At 40.2% G+C, this 17,601-nt stretch overlaps 1 long non-coding RNA gene across 2 annotated transcripts in view; it reads right to left on the bottom strand.

Annotated features, from left to right (window-relative positions):
* LOC109309610 overlaps window positions 1-17,601 on the bottom strand; it is a 70,196-nt gene that overhangs the window by 16,646 nt on the left and 35,949 nt on the right. For both annotated transcript variants that reach the window (XR_002100983.1, XR_002100982.1), the window contains one exon: window positions 12,011-12,017. This is a non-coding gene — a long non-coding RNA (uncharacterized LOC109309610). The remainder of the gene's footprint in view (window positions 1-12,010; window positions 12,018-17,601) is intronic.

Below are 17,601 nucleotides of genomic sequence, written 5' to 3'. Positions count from 1 at the left end.
CCACTCTCCTCCCTTTCTTGAAGATCGGCACCACATTGGCCTTCTTCCAGTCTTCGGGCACTACACCAGAGTGCCAGGAGTTTTCAAAGATCCGTGCCAGGGGCTGGGCTATTATAGAGCTAAAGAACAGTTTTATCCAAAGTAAGCTTAAAACAAAGCTGAAGATACCATAAAAACCAGCAATGCCTGACTAACTTTCATTTACTGTAACATCCTTAAGTCATTTTACAACCTGGTTTTTGCAAAGTGAATGAGAAATGATTAGGAAATTCTGCTGCTAACAGCTGAATCGTTTTTAATTGAGATATGCAAACCAAAAGAATATTACAAAATACAATAAATATAACTGCTATATACACACTAATGCTAGAGAGAGAGAGAGTGTATGTGTGTATAAACACACACACATGCACACATTCACACATACCCTAGCATTAGTGTGTATATAACGTTTATATTGTGTTTTGTAATATTCTTTTGGTTTGCATACGTCTTCAGCTGCTAGCAATGGAATTTGCTGATAATTTCTCATTCTTATATAAGTGTGTGTATATATGTATATACTTCAGCATTAGTATTTAAAAGATGTGTTGAAGCTAAGAGAACAGTTCCTAGCAATAATATTAAGCATTCCCATGGAGTTAACTTGTGAAGCACTTTATCTCAATAGCTATATACTATTCAGAATTTGACATTCCTTTTTTATCAACTTTTACTTTTATCCACATATTGAACTTCTTTAATGGAAATTACCCATATGCCGTACTGTGCATGCTTGACTTATTCTGCATTGCCTAATGGCTTCATATTGTGATTCAAGAAGACTTTGTAGGGGCAAAGCAGAAGAACAATATCTTCATAACAAGGATGGCCTTAGAAAAGGCACTTAGCAACAAAAATGATAAATATTTTAACTTTGTGAAGGGAGTTGTTAGTTATTCAGTCCAGAAGTCATGTCTACTACACTTATTTTGCTTTCATCTAAATTTTTAAAAATCAGTTTATCAAACTGGAAGTCACATGCATCTATATAGTTCACTGCATATTGGTCACTTGTGTGTCAGTTTTCAGGATCATGCTTTAAGTACTTGTCACCATACTATTAACATTTGCTATGCAACTGTATTTATAAGGGAGGTGGTGCCAACAGTCTCATTGCATCATACTAAAATTGTTCCAAGATTTGGCTTTCATGTTTGGAAACAGCCTTTTAAAAAAGATTAGGGTGTTTTCAGATTTATAAACCCTGGAGGGAGAACACATTCCATTAAGTTAATGTTATTTTGGAATAGGCTCACAGCTGACACATTTTGTTTTTTAAATTCTGAATTGATAATTAACTCCAACAAATCTCCCTTTCTAATAGATGAAAAAATTATCAAAACATTAGAAAAAATGACAGCCAATGTTCTCCATACTTTATCTATGTTTATATTTTTCAAATGATCATACAAATAGTGCACATTTTTGTGGTAAAAAAACCAGAAGTGTTCCGTGACAAAAATTCGGGCTGTAATGAACACACAGGTAAGATATGCAATGTAGTAGGTAAGACATTTAGACCATGTTCAGGCAAGCGTGGCCCTGCGGTATGTGCCCATGTACACTGCACATTCAGCTGTTCTCTGTGCTGCAAGGGAGTAGCATGGTTTTTTTTGACCCCTGGATATCTGGGGGTTAAAAAAACCTTTGCAAAAAAAAGCAGAGTGGTGTACATGGGGTCAGTGTGTGCTGCTCAAAACCAGAGCCTGGCCAGCCAGAGTTGCTGCAGCCCCAGGAGGCTCCCAGGACCTCAGATAAGGCTGCTGGGAGGTTGGGGCCAATGCTGGCTGCAACCTCCCTTACCCCACCCGGGGTAATCTGCCGTGTGCCAGAGTGTGCGTGGCACAGACATTCCCCAGGGACAACTAGCGGCAGCACAAGGTACGCCGTCACTAGTTGTCCCTGGGAACCAAACATCCATGGTCATCTGGACACAGCCTTAGAGCGTTAAGATAATAAAATATTTAGAATTTTCCATGTTAGGCACTGCAGTGTTAATGTTAGGTCCTTGTCTATAAAATAAAAACAGAAATTTAGAGTTGATCATCCAACCTTCCCATGCATTGGAGAAGCCAGGCACCTGAGAAGGGTAATCCAAGGGTTAAAGAAAATAAAGCCAAAAGTATGCTGATCAAGGATCTGTCAAAAGGCAGCCTGTAAAACAAATTAAGCACAGGAGTGTGTCATAACTCACAAGCTTAATCTGCACTCCATAGAAACATAGAAATCTAGAGTTTGAAGTGAATGAGAAATCATTAGGAAATTCTGTTTTTAACAGGTGAATCACTTTTAATTGAGATATTCAAACCAAAAGAATATTACAAAATACAATATAAACCCTATACACACACTAATCCTGAAGTGTGCATGTGTGCTTTTATATATGTACACACACTCAAGCATTAGTGTGTATATAGAGTTGATATTGTATTTTGTAATATTGTTTTGGTTTGCATATCTGAACTAAAAGTGACTCTGTAAGTCAGCTAGTCCAACCGCCTGTCTGAGGTAGAGTCATCCCTATCTAAACCACCCTATACAAATCCATAGTCTAACTTCTTAGTAAAACTACACAACCAGCACTGACACAAATAAAAAACTTAACATCCTAACCTGCTCCAGGTGAGTGAGGGGCCATAATGGCCAATGCCCTGCTACTGTAAAGGTTGTTAATATATTCTCAAGAGCTCTCAAGAAGAGGGCCATGCTCCCCACTATAAACATAGGCAAAAAACCCCCCAATCTATACCAATCTGTACCAATCTTACCATGGGGTAAGATTCTTTCCTTACTCCAAATATGTCAATTGGTCCAACTCTGAGCAGTGGAGCAAGCGCCTCTAGCCAGAAACAATCATTCAGTCAGGTTTAACTCCCAGTAGGAGCATTGGCACACTCCAGTCAAAATCCCCAGCCTTGTCTGCAGCCAACACTAATCCCTGACATATATAACAGCAAGGGGAGGCAAGAGGGAAATAGATGCCTGAAACAGGGCTGTAGACCAATGCCTCCATCCTTCTGCATGAGTGGATCCATGTTTCTTTGGGCCATGGATGAGGTGGCATTGTCTGTGCTGCACATGAGCGCTCAGTAAGGACTAGTACCCCTGCTCTTGGGCAGCTCTGGAGCCCAGGGGATAAGTGCTGCTGCTGCCACTCACTCCCTCCTTTCTCCTGCTGCTTAATTCACCAGGCAGAAGGAGGGAGGAGGAGAAAGGGAATGAGCAAAAAACAGTAGTGCTCACACGCCGGGCTATGGAGCTGCATGGGCTAAGTACAGATGGTCAAAAAGCCTGAGGCTGAATTTATTTAATCTTTGCAGGTTAGTCTAAGCTCCATGGATTGAACGGATAAGCAAGTGATCAGACATTCACTTTTGATTCTGGAAATGCAGCCAAATGCCAGCAGTGGCCCAGGCCAGAAGCCAGGGGGTGCTAGAGCTTGCCTCTCTGCTCCACAGATAGCTTGGGCCAAGGCTAGAGTGGGTTTGCAAGGGAGGTGCAAAGCATCCTGGCATGTTGTGGGACTGTGAGTTAACTTGAATCTGGAGGGAATCTGAGACAGAAGTTCAATAAACTGATTTAACCTAAATCAGTTAAGTCGACGCTATGTACATCCAGGTTTATTTTAAACTGGTTCCAACCATTCTGAAAGTGGTTTATGTGCACTGAATTTGTGTTGTATTACAGATTTGAACCAGTTTCTGATTGCTTATACCAGTTTATGTGTAATTTCTGTCCCTAGCCATGGAAGAAGGGGCTCTGGCCAGACTCTGTCCAGATTATCTGGCGATCACTGCTCACCCAAAGCCTGCAGTGACCAGGCAGTGAATGGAACAGCCAAAACATTGGGAACACCCTCCTTGTCCCATTCCTAGGTCCAGTACTGTCCATTTGAGATCCCAAATCCAGACTACTCTTCTGACAGGAGGCCCCTAAAGTTATTCTTTCAAAGAACTAAGCTATCCTTTTTATAAATGATGGTGTGGGTGCCATTGCCAATATTTTATATCATAGCCTACTAATTGGAGCACTTATCCAGGAAATGGGCGACCCATTCAATTCCTCCTCAGCAAGAAGGGATTTGCATTCACATTGGCAACTTCCCAGGAATAGGCGGAAACAACCGGCTATTGGCTAGCATTATAAACACCCTCTACTTCTGCTGTTGATGCTGTTAAGAAAAGAAGGTAAGATTCATGGGGCAATGAGGAGAGACCACAAAGGAAGCATGACTTTGTAGTCTAGTGCTTAAGGCACTCAGCAGAGGGTTAGGGAGAGTCTTGTTTAGATTTAGATCAATGTTTATGTACTTTATATTAAACAGATCTTAGACTTGTAGATTTGAACTCTTTCAGGCTGAGAAGGCAATTGTATCCCGCTGTGTGTGGTTTAATTAACAGGTTAATATATCAAGAGAGGGTGGCACCAGTACTTCCTCTACCTTTGGTGGCAACAACTAAATCTTGTGCGGGTGTGCTAGAATGTGTTAAGTATGCTCTAAGACTACCTACCAGATTGGTTCAATAGGGGAAGTAAGTGTTACTTTGCCTAGTTTCTGGGGCTGATCTAGGAGCTAGGCACCTAATGGCTCAGGCATGGCAGTGCTGTTTGTGTGCAGAACTGCAAATGTAGGTACCTAGGGAATTTTCATAAAAAACAGACAGGGGTCTAGTAAGTTTGTGAAATGGTACAAAGGGAAAAAGTATGGAGATACATGGCTGAAGTTCGCCTGATTCCTATTTTAGGCACTTAAGTCTTCCTTTTTGGGGAACTTTATTTGAAATGCATTACTTCCAAGGGGATTCAGCAAATTAATTTTGATAGGTGCCTGTGCTTCTTTTCCACTCAGATTACATGACATGAACCTCCAAGAGCTAACCCCATCTGCTTGTTCTTACTTAGGTGTAGAATAATTGCTTTACTGTGGTGTAGACTAATTAGCTCCATAATAAAGTGTCACCTTCTACACAGGTGCTGGTATTAGGGTGCAGTAACTTAACTAACTCCACCCTAGGATAGTACTGTCCAGGATGGTACTATCTTATGGCAGAGTATTTTTCTGTGCCCCAAATCCATGTGTAGATAGTGACTGTGGGTATAAATTGTGCTCTGTTAGCCCAGCCAGCCAAGGGCCTGCTCTGCTCCTGCTCAAACTGCTGCTGTCCTGGGTGCAAGTGTAGATGGTCCACTTAGGAACAGCTGACTTCAGTTTGAACTGTTCTGGCATTTATTTCATCACATTAATTGCACATACAGATGCACCCACAGTTCACAAAGCTTAAACACTGCCATAGCACATGACATGCCTGGCACTGAATAGTAACAATCACCATATTTGGAAGCACAATGCATGTGTCTAAATGCATCACAGAGATCAAAGTAGGTTCACTTTAGATTTTCTTCAAAATAGAAAGTGGCAGGTTTGAAAAGAATAAATTAATAGTCACAATTAACAGAGAGGATAAGATCTCTAAGTTTTTAAAACTTTAGAAAGTAAATTTCATACATGTATTTCATACATATGCCTAATGCAGCTCAAATATACTAATGTTAATACTACATGGAGGTCAATATATTGAAGTAAATGCATTACTCTCTGCACTGAATATTCTTCAATAAAGTCACAAATGATCATCTGTGTAGCATGGATTATCACAACTACTGGCCTGGCTGCCTAATGTTTTCTTTATTGTGTCAAATAAAGCAGCCTTTCTCATACTGGAGAAAGATTGGTTTAAGTCTCTTCTTTTTCTTAACTGAATGGTTCTGCTTTGAAAAAATGTGGCTTGATGCATTCTCCATTTACTGGCAAGGGGTTTAAGTTCCACTTCTTGAGAGCTCTGCGTATCACTGAAAGCACATTAGGCCAGACAGGAACACGCAACACCTTATTGTGAGTAAAAATGAAATGGGAACAACTACAGTTTTATGAACATTTGTCAGGAGTTACAACACTTAAAAGAATGTACAGCATTTATTTTAGATATTTATGTAATTCAGTACAGGCTAATATGGGTCTTTCTAAGTTTCTCTATATTCTAAGCACGCCAGAAAAATATATCAAGTTCAACTGTGTTCTTTTAAATCATTCATAGACACCAAACCAAACGACTAAAACCAAACAAACAAAGCCCCCCCCCGCCCCAAACCCCCCAAACCCAAATAACAACAAAGACTCTGCTAAATATGTGGTCCAAATTACCTTATTGAAAACACACTTTTATCTTGTATACAGTGCAAAGGAGGTTATTTTGAAGCAACAGTGGAAGTGCTTGGGAGTGGGGGAGAGCAGCAGAATGCTATACCTGCAATAATATTTTTAGTCAGTGTGGATAATGTTAAAATATGCTTTTGAAAAGCATATAATAGCATAAAATGTAGAATGCTTTTCTTAGTGTGGAGTGTTTTATTCAGTAGTGATAAAATCCATTACCATGAAGAGTGATTTTTTTACTTATAGCATTGTATTTGGATACATTGATTTTAGGCTATTAGTAACTATCATGTCAATTTACTTTTTGGTTCTGGAGCTTTTCTCTGTGTGATCTGTTTTCACATAAAACTTTGCTCTGAGTTTAAAGCAGTGGAACTCTTAAGTTCAGATGAATGATAATAAGCATTGTCAAAGAGGCAGTAAAATTGAGTCCCTGGCTCTGGCTGCTGGACCAAGAGCTGCAGGAGTTAATTGTGTGAATGGTAATGAGACTGAGCAGGCGGCAGATGCTCACGTGCCTTTACAATCCAAATCCCACCAACAAATTCCTCCCACAGAAACTTTGAGGGACGTCTTGGCACCCTGGAGATGGTGATAGACCCAGGCTCAGCCACATGCCACCTGCTAGATCCATTGTTTAAAAAAAGAAGAAAAAAAGCCTATTACGATAACAAAGTTGTTTGCTGTCTCTCGAAATGACTTTATGGCACCAGTTTTACCATACTGCAGCTATTGAAAAAAGAAGGAACATCTGATTCTTTAAAAAGAAACATTTGTATCAAGCACTGTTAACAACTTACTCGGAAAGCCGGATGTTCAGTATATGTTACATATTCTGTTGATAAACCATCCTGCCTTTTTCCCATTACAAGCTCCCACTGTGACTGCTTCCTACAGCAGGTTTACATTTCCACATGTTTTCCCATGACATTAAAACAGAGGAACACATTTCTATCTCCAGAAAAATTAAGATTAAAAAAGTGCAGATGACCTAAGTATAGTGCTGTCTAAATTTTCATCACTAAATAAAATAAACAACATATTTGGTCCTTGTTTGCAAAATCTGAGGTCTGTTTTTTGTTTGAAGGCTTAAAAATAAGGAGGCCATTAATGTACTGATTCCTTCGATAGGAATCTTTTGTAAAATCAGTTTGCTAAAAGCCCCAATGATAAAATGTTCAAATATTCTGCCATCAAGACTTTACCTATGCAAATCCATTTATCAATATATAGATACTCAAGATTAAGAGTCCTTTGGATCAGATTTTTGGCTCCAGGGAAGTTCTTTTGAAGTCCTCTGATGCTAATAAACTTGTGTGTAATTTAAAAGGATCCTAAGACTGTTCAAAAGCACGCCACAGAGTGGCTTGACTCCAGAGATTCAGAGGCCTTTAAGCCACCTTTCTTCCCTATTTCCCTTCAGTTATCCTGAACAGAGTTTTGGCACCGCTAAAGATATCTGAGGTCTACATTTTATCTCTAATTCTCTGAAGCTGGAGACAACCTTGTTCCAGATGCATACAAGTAAGATTGTCTAGACTTAGATTGAATTATATACTGAATGGCATATTCCATCTGTTAAGAAGAAAGCAATGTTTGTTTTCTCCCATGGCAAAATTTACAGAGGAGTATTAAAAAGGAAAACTGTCCAATTATTAAATCAGGGTATAAAGAAGCAGTTTACATTTTCCTGAAAATCTCTGTGGAGCAGATGGATCAACAATGAATGTTCCTGTTGAATGGATTCCTACTCGCAGCTCACTGGCCTGCTGATGTCTTGCTCCTCCTTTTGCACAGATTCCAGGCCTGTGGAAAGGTCTTCACTTGATGTGGGATTAGACATATCATAAAAGCAGATGCTCTATCCTTTTGATATAGGCCAAGAGAGATTTACATTTGGATCTTGGAGAAGGTAATTATTAGCTAGTTATTGGAAAGGAAGATTTGAAGAGAATATGTTAATGTCAAGCAAAGGTTTAGGCTCAGGTAGCCATAATTGAAGCCTAGAAGAAATAATAAATAAAATATTTCACAAATATAAATGCTGGGAGGAGACCAAATGGGAGAAAGTTGATAGCTGGTATCTACCACACAGCGTGTGTACATGACACTTTAAAGCAGTCTAAATGCTTTCGCATTGCTTTAACGGTGCTGGTATTTGCACACCTCGGTGGTGCATTGCACATTAATTCCAGCCACTGTAGGAAATTTGGTGGTGTAATGCACTTTAAATGACTTGGAGTACAACAAACTAAAACTTCTCTGAGGAGTTTTAGTTTGCTGCTCCTACAGCCATGGAGTGAAGCAGTGAGCTCCATGCAGCTCCACGTCTCTGCGGGAGGCCCTGCAGACAGCCTGCCAGCCGCCCAGGAAGGCAGGCTCCACCCAAGTAAAGCGGCGAGCCTGATCTTTCCCACTGCCCGCCCCCCAAGCCTGCCTGACTGTCTGAGCTGCGTGGGGGCCCAGTGCTTCACTCTGTGGCTGCAGTGCCCCTCAGGACCACCTGAGCCAGGTGGCTACAGGTGGGTGCCACCTGTGTGGGGGCCATTGCTGCCACAGAGGGAAGCAACAGCCCTACCCTGCAGCCCAGGGACCACTCTGCCCACCAGCAGCTCGCCCTCCCCACCTACCATAGAGGCAGGTAAACCAGCAGGGTGTGCATGTGACATGGAGGGGTTAATCAGCCCTAAATTAAAGCAGTGTTTTTTAAAACCCAGTGCTTCAATTTAGGGCCCCTGTTTCATCTACACATGCCCATAAAGATTTTAAAATGTAGACAGAAACATGAAAGCTGCAGTCAGCTTTTGAATTAATGAAAATATTTATGAATACGTCATGAAAATGTTCTTTATATTCATGTAAAAAAAAAAGCATACAAACAATGCAAGTCCCTAAACCAGAGCGTACTAGAACCTGGTGTAGAGTTACTCCAACAGAAATTGAACAATGTAGGTATAGGTATAGTATATGTGTTAGGTTTCTGCAGTTTTCTTGGGGTAGCTGCTTGCTGAATATAAACAGGCTATTGTATACACCTTTGCCGCATAATGGTGAAGGACTCCAGTAACAGTTAAGGTCATAGCTCTCATGGGAGAACTGGTTTGGAGAACTTCTTCTCTGGATCCAAGTATAATTTGTACTGGCATAAAACACCAATGTAAGTTATACAAGTGTTAATCTGCTGTATGTCTAGGACATACAAAGACAACATCCACCTTTTTCCAGGCAAAAGAATCAACTTTTATCGTGCATGATGCAAGGTGAGGCCCTCTATATCCAAAATAAATATCCACTGAAAATATATAATTCTCTATGATTCAAGAATTAAATTCTGTTGGGCTGGTAATTAATATTTTACAATATCAATTGATGCTACTGGTTTAATTTAACACACACATCCAAATTACAGGTTTTCACTTGTGATCCTGAGCTGCGGGTCTGGTTTTGTGTACAAACCAAGACATATCAGAAGCAGAAGAAAACCGTGAAGGTAAATGATCTGTCCCCCTGAAATCTTCATCAATTTATAGGAATCCTCAGATGACATTGGGGCTATTACATCATTGTCCCTCCTGGCCTACAACATAAGAGGCATTCTCCAGGAAAATTTATATAACCTGAAGTTCTTCCAGACCAGTGACATCAATCCTATTGTAAGAGTCCTTTAAGACTCCAAGTCCATAGGCATAAACTAGAACAGCCCAGGGACCCCTAGTTTATAATAGGAAACCAACCACTGTTCAGCTATCTCTTGTATTAGAGAAACAGAGAGAAGGTTATGAGCCATTTTTACTCCTTGTGTGCCGTCTTTTACTGAGCAAAAGGAGGAATATTATAATAGTGTGCATTTGCAAGGATGCAAAATAGACAGAAGGGAAGGTGTTGAGAAAAAGAAGATGAGGTGAGACTAGAACATGTGCATCTTTCCTCAGGAGGCTCTGCTTCCCTGAGTATTGTGGAATAGAAATTTGTCCCAGTCCTTTATTTTAACAATTTATGCTTTGAACATTTTTTTATTATTTTGAAAGTCATAAATGTATCGTGATAAAATGCATGTACTGCTCTTAAAGACAAATGTGTATAAAAAGAGTTCAAATACAGATATTGTACTTTGTATGCTTTAGAAGGAAATAAGTAAATAAAATTACAGTTGGATTAGAGTGATCAAACAGTGCAGCTCCCAGCATATTCTGTGCCAGATGAATTATTCCTATACACAGTTAAAAAGCAGTCATAGGACAGGCATTTGTTTTTAATAAAGACTTGGTAAACCACAAGATCCATGCATTTCCTTCTTTAGCAATTTCAAAGAATTTTGAGAAATAAACATTTTATTGGTCCAGAAAGGCACTCAAAATCTAGGTATAATATTTATGTCACATGAAATATATAAAAGTTAAACTTTCTGTTTATGTACATAATGCTGCCTTGCAAAACTGCCATGAAAATTTACTCCCACAGCAGAAAATCTGCTCACCTGCCCTTTACCATTATGATGGATGATAATGAAAAAACTAATATTTAACTCACTTGTCAAGAACATTTCTCACTCATAAGCAGGTGGTAGTAGGATTTTGAAAGTTTGATATAATTTAATGTTTGACTAGATCTCTTTTTTCTAAAGTGACTTTAGAGATAGTAAAATATATGGATTGATAGCAGGAAGGTGGGACTCTGCTTATCTATAGAAAAACTATCCCCTATAACTCAAATCCCATGCTTTACAGTGTCAACCTGCTGGCTGAAGAGAAAGAAATATATATTTTTCTAGGTATACAATTTGGCTCCTGTATTTTGTTACTTTTCCCACTTGTCTCTGAAGCAGCAGAAAATAAGCTTTTAGAAGATACTGCAATGGATAAACTAGTGCTCTAAGATGGCACAGTTGCTTGGCTGGTATCTTGTGATTATGAGTGCAGACAGACATTTAGGCTCTACCTCTAATTCATGGCACTTTACATAAAGTGCCATGAATTAGAGCCCCCCGCCAAACAACAGATGTTTGTGAGGAGAATTGAATCTGCCTGCACTGGCCCTCCTGGCCAGTAGGGAAAGCACACCAGCAGCCTCTACAGAGGCTGCCTAACTGTCCTCCTCCATAGCCCTGCCCCTACTCCCCAGATCCAGGGCTGCCAGCAGGGAGAGAGATGGGAAGGGAGAGAGTTTAAGCAAGTAGAAGCATGCTGCTAGCTGGGCTTTGCCTGGCCTAAGCTGGAGGTTGGGGGGTGGATCTGAACCCCCCCCCCCAACTCATGGACTTCTCGGACCACCTCCCCCCCCAGCTGAGATACTGGGGGAGTCAGGCTGGGCCCATGAAGTGAACGGGCTCTGATCCACCCTTCCACTCTCCCCCTGCTCAGGCTGGGCAAAGCAGAGAGGGGGAAAGGAGCAGTGTGGGCCCCTTCCCACCTCCCTCTCTTGGGAACTGGGAATCGCTGTGTACAGGAGACGTCCTGGTAGCATAGCTTCCTTGGAGCTACAATACCACTAAATGTTTGAAAAGTGCAGAGATGGTAAAATCAGTGCAAAACAATCACCCCTTCACTGATGGCTCCTGCCTAATACACATCTGCTGTGTTTTAGGGTAAAACTGCATATTGTTCCATAGCAGGGAAGGGGTAATTGGATTTTCCTCTCCTTATCCACACCAAAGCATTTGAGACCTCACTGCTATTTCCATCCCAAAGCAATTTCCAGATGAAAGACTGTTACGGTCCTGTGAACCTGCTGTACCAAATGTTCATCCTGTTCCACCAGAACTCTTTTTAACAGTCTGATTGCAGATTTATAATAGTGAGAACAGAATTTGTATATCTGAGGTATATGCAGTTAAAAACATCATGCAATTTAACTTCTGATGTTAGCACCTTAGGCAGTTAAACCCAGATTCACAAAATGGCTTAGGTATCTACAGAAGAATGCGATCCTCAAAAGTCTTGCCTAACCTCTAGAAGCCTGAAAAGCTTACCTTTTCACCGGTGATGTCATCTAGGTGATGTTGTCTATAAGTGCAAGGAACTACCTCTCTCACAAAAGGGGTGAGTAACATAGCACTTATCTCCAATGTAAATCCAGGATCCTCAGGCTGAGCATTCCTTTGTCTTAGGATCCTAAAAGACCCAGCCCAGAAGACGTGGTGTGGGCATGCCTAACAAACCCCGGCAGCACTGAGTTCAACATAAAACAATTTTCTATCTGAGCGGGTTAGAATGTTGCCCACCTTTTATACAGTAGCCTAATGGCTAAAGCATTATCACAGAAAGGGAGAGACCTGGTTTCAAATCCCTTCCCTGCCTGACAGAATTCAAAATTACACCTCTCGCTTCTCAAGAAAATGCTCTAAGCACCAAAATAGAGGTTGGTCTGGATGGGGATAGTTTTAATTTCCGTTACTGAAACAGTGCCACTATACAACAAGATTACTTGCACCAGAGAGGATGCATCTACATGTTTATTAATGTGCCTTTGTGACTGCACATTTAGTACCTCTAATAGTACTAGATAAAGGCTCAGTAGCTGTGCTAATGCGCAGTAGCAAAGGTGAAGATCTTTTTTGTGTCACTTAATGCTCAGTAGACTAATTCAATTGTGAATTAGACCATTAGCACGGTTTCTGCCGTGATGCACTGCTTCCCAGTAGAACAGTCCACTGCGCCTTAAGGTTTCTCATGTAGATGCACCTAGAGAGAGACAGTCAGATTGGGGTGAAAGGTCTAGTACCTAGCAATCACATCTACACAAGACACTAACTGCATAACGAAATACTAAAGGACTGCACAGTAACCAGCGTTACTTCTCAGTAGCGTCCCAGCATGGTTGCTTGGTGATGCTTACTATGCAGTAGCTTGTTACTACTGTGCAGCAGCATTGTGTCATGGTTAGTGCCCAGTTATACTACAGTGCAATACTAATCAGCTACTGTGCAGTAAGCATCTCATGTAGACACAGCTAGTATTTACATAATACCATATTACTGTAGAAATGCTTCCTTTATAATTAATATGTAAAAAACACATCACAATTCTTACATAATTATTTATACCTGTGCAAAAAGAGTTGTCACAGAAAGAAGAGCTGTGGATTAAAACAGGCATTTTCAGCTGATGTTTAAAGCTCTGACTCCTGGTATCATGGAATTAGATTACACCCTATCCTTTCATTTAAATGAAATCAGAAGTAAATTTCTAACCTCTGTGGCAAAGAACCTTTGCAAACAGGAACGAAGTATAACTGATGTCATGTCACCTCAGTCTGTGGATGGCCTGAAACAATATCTGATAGTGTGATCTGTCTCGTATCTCAAAGGCATCTTGACTCCAAGAACCATTGCATTGGGGAGCCCACCAACACTGATCAAGAAGATACCCCTGTGCCTGGCAGAGGGAAAGAGGACATAATATTTCAACCCTAAGTAGCTGCTGGAAAGAGCTAAGACACTCTTCCCCCATCCTCTCCCCACTGTTTTCCTTACCTTTCTGAAAGGAAGAGAAGGTTTCTATGGGTTTCTCTACAAGGGAAAAAGACCCAGTTCTGCTAGTTGGGAGAGCTGCTCTGTGCCACTGTTGGAGGAGTAGGAAGATTCTCTCTGCTATTCCAGGTAGCAGGGGAAACAGTGCTGGGCTGAAGCCCTTTGCCATGGGCTGGAGCCCTGGAGTGTGTCCAGACAAATGCACACATGCAATTTATAGCACCTCAAAGCTGTTTGAGGTGCTGCAAACCACACGCAGCACACGTGCACCCATTCACCATGCTGCTAGTTTGATACCAGAAGATCCTACGAGGTCCCTTCCAGCCCTAAGGGCTATTAGAACTATGAAATCTAAGAAAAAAAAACCTGCTGCTAAAAAAAAGGGATGTGGCTCATGCAGCACAGTGTGCATGGCCAGAAATGGAGCCAGGCCAGCCGAAGTCATGTTTTGGCTTCCAGCCAGGCTCTGAGTGGCTGTTTGGGCACAGCTGCTGCCCCAGGAGGCTCCCAGGATCCCAGGTGAGGCTGCTGGGGCCAGCACAGGTGCTGGCCCCAGCCTCCTCTATCCCACCTGGTTCATTTTGTCGCATGCTAGAGTGCATGTGCAGGGGCATGCCCAGGGATAAAAAGCAACAGCACAAATATGTGCCATTGCTATTTGTGCCACGGGAAATGTATGCTCCTTCACATGTGCGCTCATCTGGACATGCCCCTAGAGTACCTGAATCCAGACCAAAATGTAAGGAGCAAAGTCTGATTAACAAAAATCTTCCACTTGCTTTGAAGACATGTAAATGGTAACACATAGTGCAAGGTGGGGAAGAATCAGTCCAACTTGTTGTATTCTTGGCAAGTACTTATCTGTTCTTTTAGCAGAACAGAAGAAAAATATACCAATAGGCCAGTTCTCAATGCATACTCTATTCAGACATGCTCAAATTAATCTGGACTTTTTCTTAACTCAGCAGCATAACTTCCCTCTGCAGTCCACACAAATCATTGCAACATGTGTCTTACTACTGCCGCTCTTGCACCATTACTACATTGTGCTCTTTAAAGCAATGCAGAATCACAGGTAGAATCATTTGTATCCACTTTAAATTCACTTTTTCCAAATCTAAAAGCAAAATCCAAATGTAAAGGGGTACAAGACAGTGATGATGCATCCTTTTTGGGAAAAGTTTGTAAAAGATATAAAACAAAAAAAATAGAAACTTACAAAGACTTTACATCCATTATGATGGAAATACTCTTTTAAAATGTACTTCTGATCTGGCAAGATTTATCTTTCACATTTATTATAATAGGTGTCAAATCACATTTGAACTTGTCAAGTCTTATGTGCTGAAATATATTATGCCATGATATATAATATGGCACTATATAAGGGAACAAATCAAGTCGAACATGATTACAACCCATTTTGGGGACAAGCATGCTAATTTAATTGTTTATAATTATTGCTACTGTTAAGGATAGGACACTGTTTTTCTTTAAACAAAAGTTCTTCATGTCTACTTAGGTTTAGGTGTTTTGTACCTAAGGCTCCATACATTTTAAAACAGATCCTGCTTTATTGAATGCTCAACAAAACTCCTTTGAGAAATGAGACAGACTTTAAAATATATAGTCCAGAGAAACAAAGCTATATTTGGCTTAGCACAAAGTTAATTAAACCTCTAGCTAACTATGTTTTCTGAAGTGGTAATGTAGGTGATAAGAAGTCATAGTTGGAGTTAGTTTGTTTTCCTTTTCCAGCTATGATGCTGAGTTTTAAATGCACAGTCTTAAATTTTTATTGTGAATAGACATGTATGAGGGAAGAAGTAACTAAGATTACTCTCCAGGAGGTTTAGCAGCACTCCACTCACGTGCCTAACAACATACACAATACCACAGTCCGTAAGACATGTCTGCTTGATGCACGTGGAAATCTCTCCCTTCTTTGTAAGAAAAGTCTGCCATGTCAAAGGTGGATTGGAGTTTAAGGGACATTCAAACAAAACGCTTTCACTGAATATGTGAAGAATAGGCCTAGAAAGAGCTGTGATTGTTCTTAACCACCTTAAAGCCAAGGAAACTAAAGAAAGTATTATTCTAGAATGACTAACAGAAGTAGTGTGGCATTAAATAAAATCATGTTTCCCTTCTCAGACATGGGATCCAATGAGTGTTGTTACAAAGTGTTTTTACCAGTTTATTCATCACTTTATTTCAGAATAGAAGATATAGACCAATTAGCTGCTAAAACACTTGTCTATAATATAAACACAAATCATGAGTTGCAACACAATATGGATATTGCTGATCATTTTAGTAGTAAAACAGTTGATGAGGCCAATTTTTAAAGGAAAATCCAGCGCTATTACAATTGTTTATAGGAACTTTTCTGTATAGCAGTATCTGCAGATTAATCTCTTTCAGAGATATTGCTCTGGTGAATATGGAGTGACTAAGATGGGAAGCGTAACAAAACTTGCCACAAAAGTACAGTATTTCTAAATTCCTTAAGCTATGGCTCATAAGCACACATTCCTATAGCTATGTATTAATTTGCACCCTGTTTGAAATATGTTAATATGCACCGCTGAAAATGCATTTTACTATGAATTATTCATCTCTTGTACTCTTCTTAAAAAAGGGGCAGTGACTTTTTTTTTTTAAAGAACAAAATACTTTTAATGGACATTAAGAAGGGAGTTTAATGGAGCCTAGTTCCCCAATTATGGCCAGAAAAGAAGTTGCACTTGGAATTTTGGAAAAATGTTTTAGAAAGATTTATCAAAGCTTTAAGAAAGCTGTCCATGAACTAAAGGAATTAGATTATCTCTGAGTTCACTCCACCCCAACTTAGAATGGCCACTAATTCCTTTCTTTGCTCTTTTGGTGTTTGCAAAGGGGTTCACTAAAGCCTGAACTGATATAATTATTGGCTTGGATTGTTAGAGATTTAGGCCAGATGGCTATGGGTTTCTAAAGTCCCAGTTGCTTGTGTTAGCTTTTCTCATTTGCCTATAGGGTTTGGGGATCAGCAATTTGAAAGGGCTGCAAACTTGTAAAACAGTATTATTCATGGGGGCAGAATGTTCATCGGCGTGACCCAGTACTAAATACATTCATTATAGGCATTTCTATTCTGCACAATTTGCCACACGGTGCTGGTTTCTGAAAAAAAGAGACAATGGCTTATAAAATGCTTTTGAATGCTTAAAAAGAAGGAGAGTTCACGCTGAGCCTCCTCTGCTTTCTTTTTTGACAAGAACCTTCTTAGTGACTTTGGCTGAGCTCTGTGGAGAGTAAGTAAATTGGAAAAATCAGAGATTTACTTTTTACATTTCCAGGCTGGGGGGGCAGGGGAGAAAGTGGAAGGAGGAGAAAAAGTACATGAAAAAGAAGTGATGGTAAGATGATGGGAAGGAGCAAATAAGCAAGTGGATAAAGTTAACAGAGGAATAATGTAAAGAAGAATGAGAGCTAAAAGATTGTGGATTGAATTATACATTTTAAAAGGAAGAGCAGAGAAGGGGAGCAGAAAGCATATTCATAAATACTTATATTTGAAATGAGAAAGAACGTATCAGTTTCTGTGACCTGGATACAGCATGAGGCTCACATAATGATCTATAGCATTTCTGATGTGCACAAAATATATCATCAACTCAGACATTGGATTTCTCTGTGCAAATGTGTTGCAGTATGTATGTGAAAACAGTTTTAGAAGAGATATGATGAAACTGTCACTGTTTACGGGACATTTACTCCTTCAGGTTGTCTCTGTTTTAGACACTTGGCATATAGATGGGGTGTGCTAGCAGAAATTGTTATGCAGAGGCATGAGCTGCTCTTTTTAACTAAAATGAAAAGGATTTTTTTAAGA

The sequence above is a fragment of the Crocodylus porosus genome, unplaced genomic scaffold, assembly GCF_001723895.1.
Source record: "Crocodylus porosus isolate Cpor-Errol unplaced genomic scaffold, CroPor_comp1, whole genome shotgun sequence".
Lineage (NCBI taxonomy): Eukaryota > Metazoa > Chordata > Crocodylia > Crocodylidae > Crocodylus > Crocodylus porosus.
This window is presented reverse-complemented; position numbering and strand designations above follow the sequence as displayed.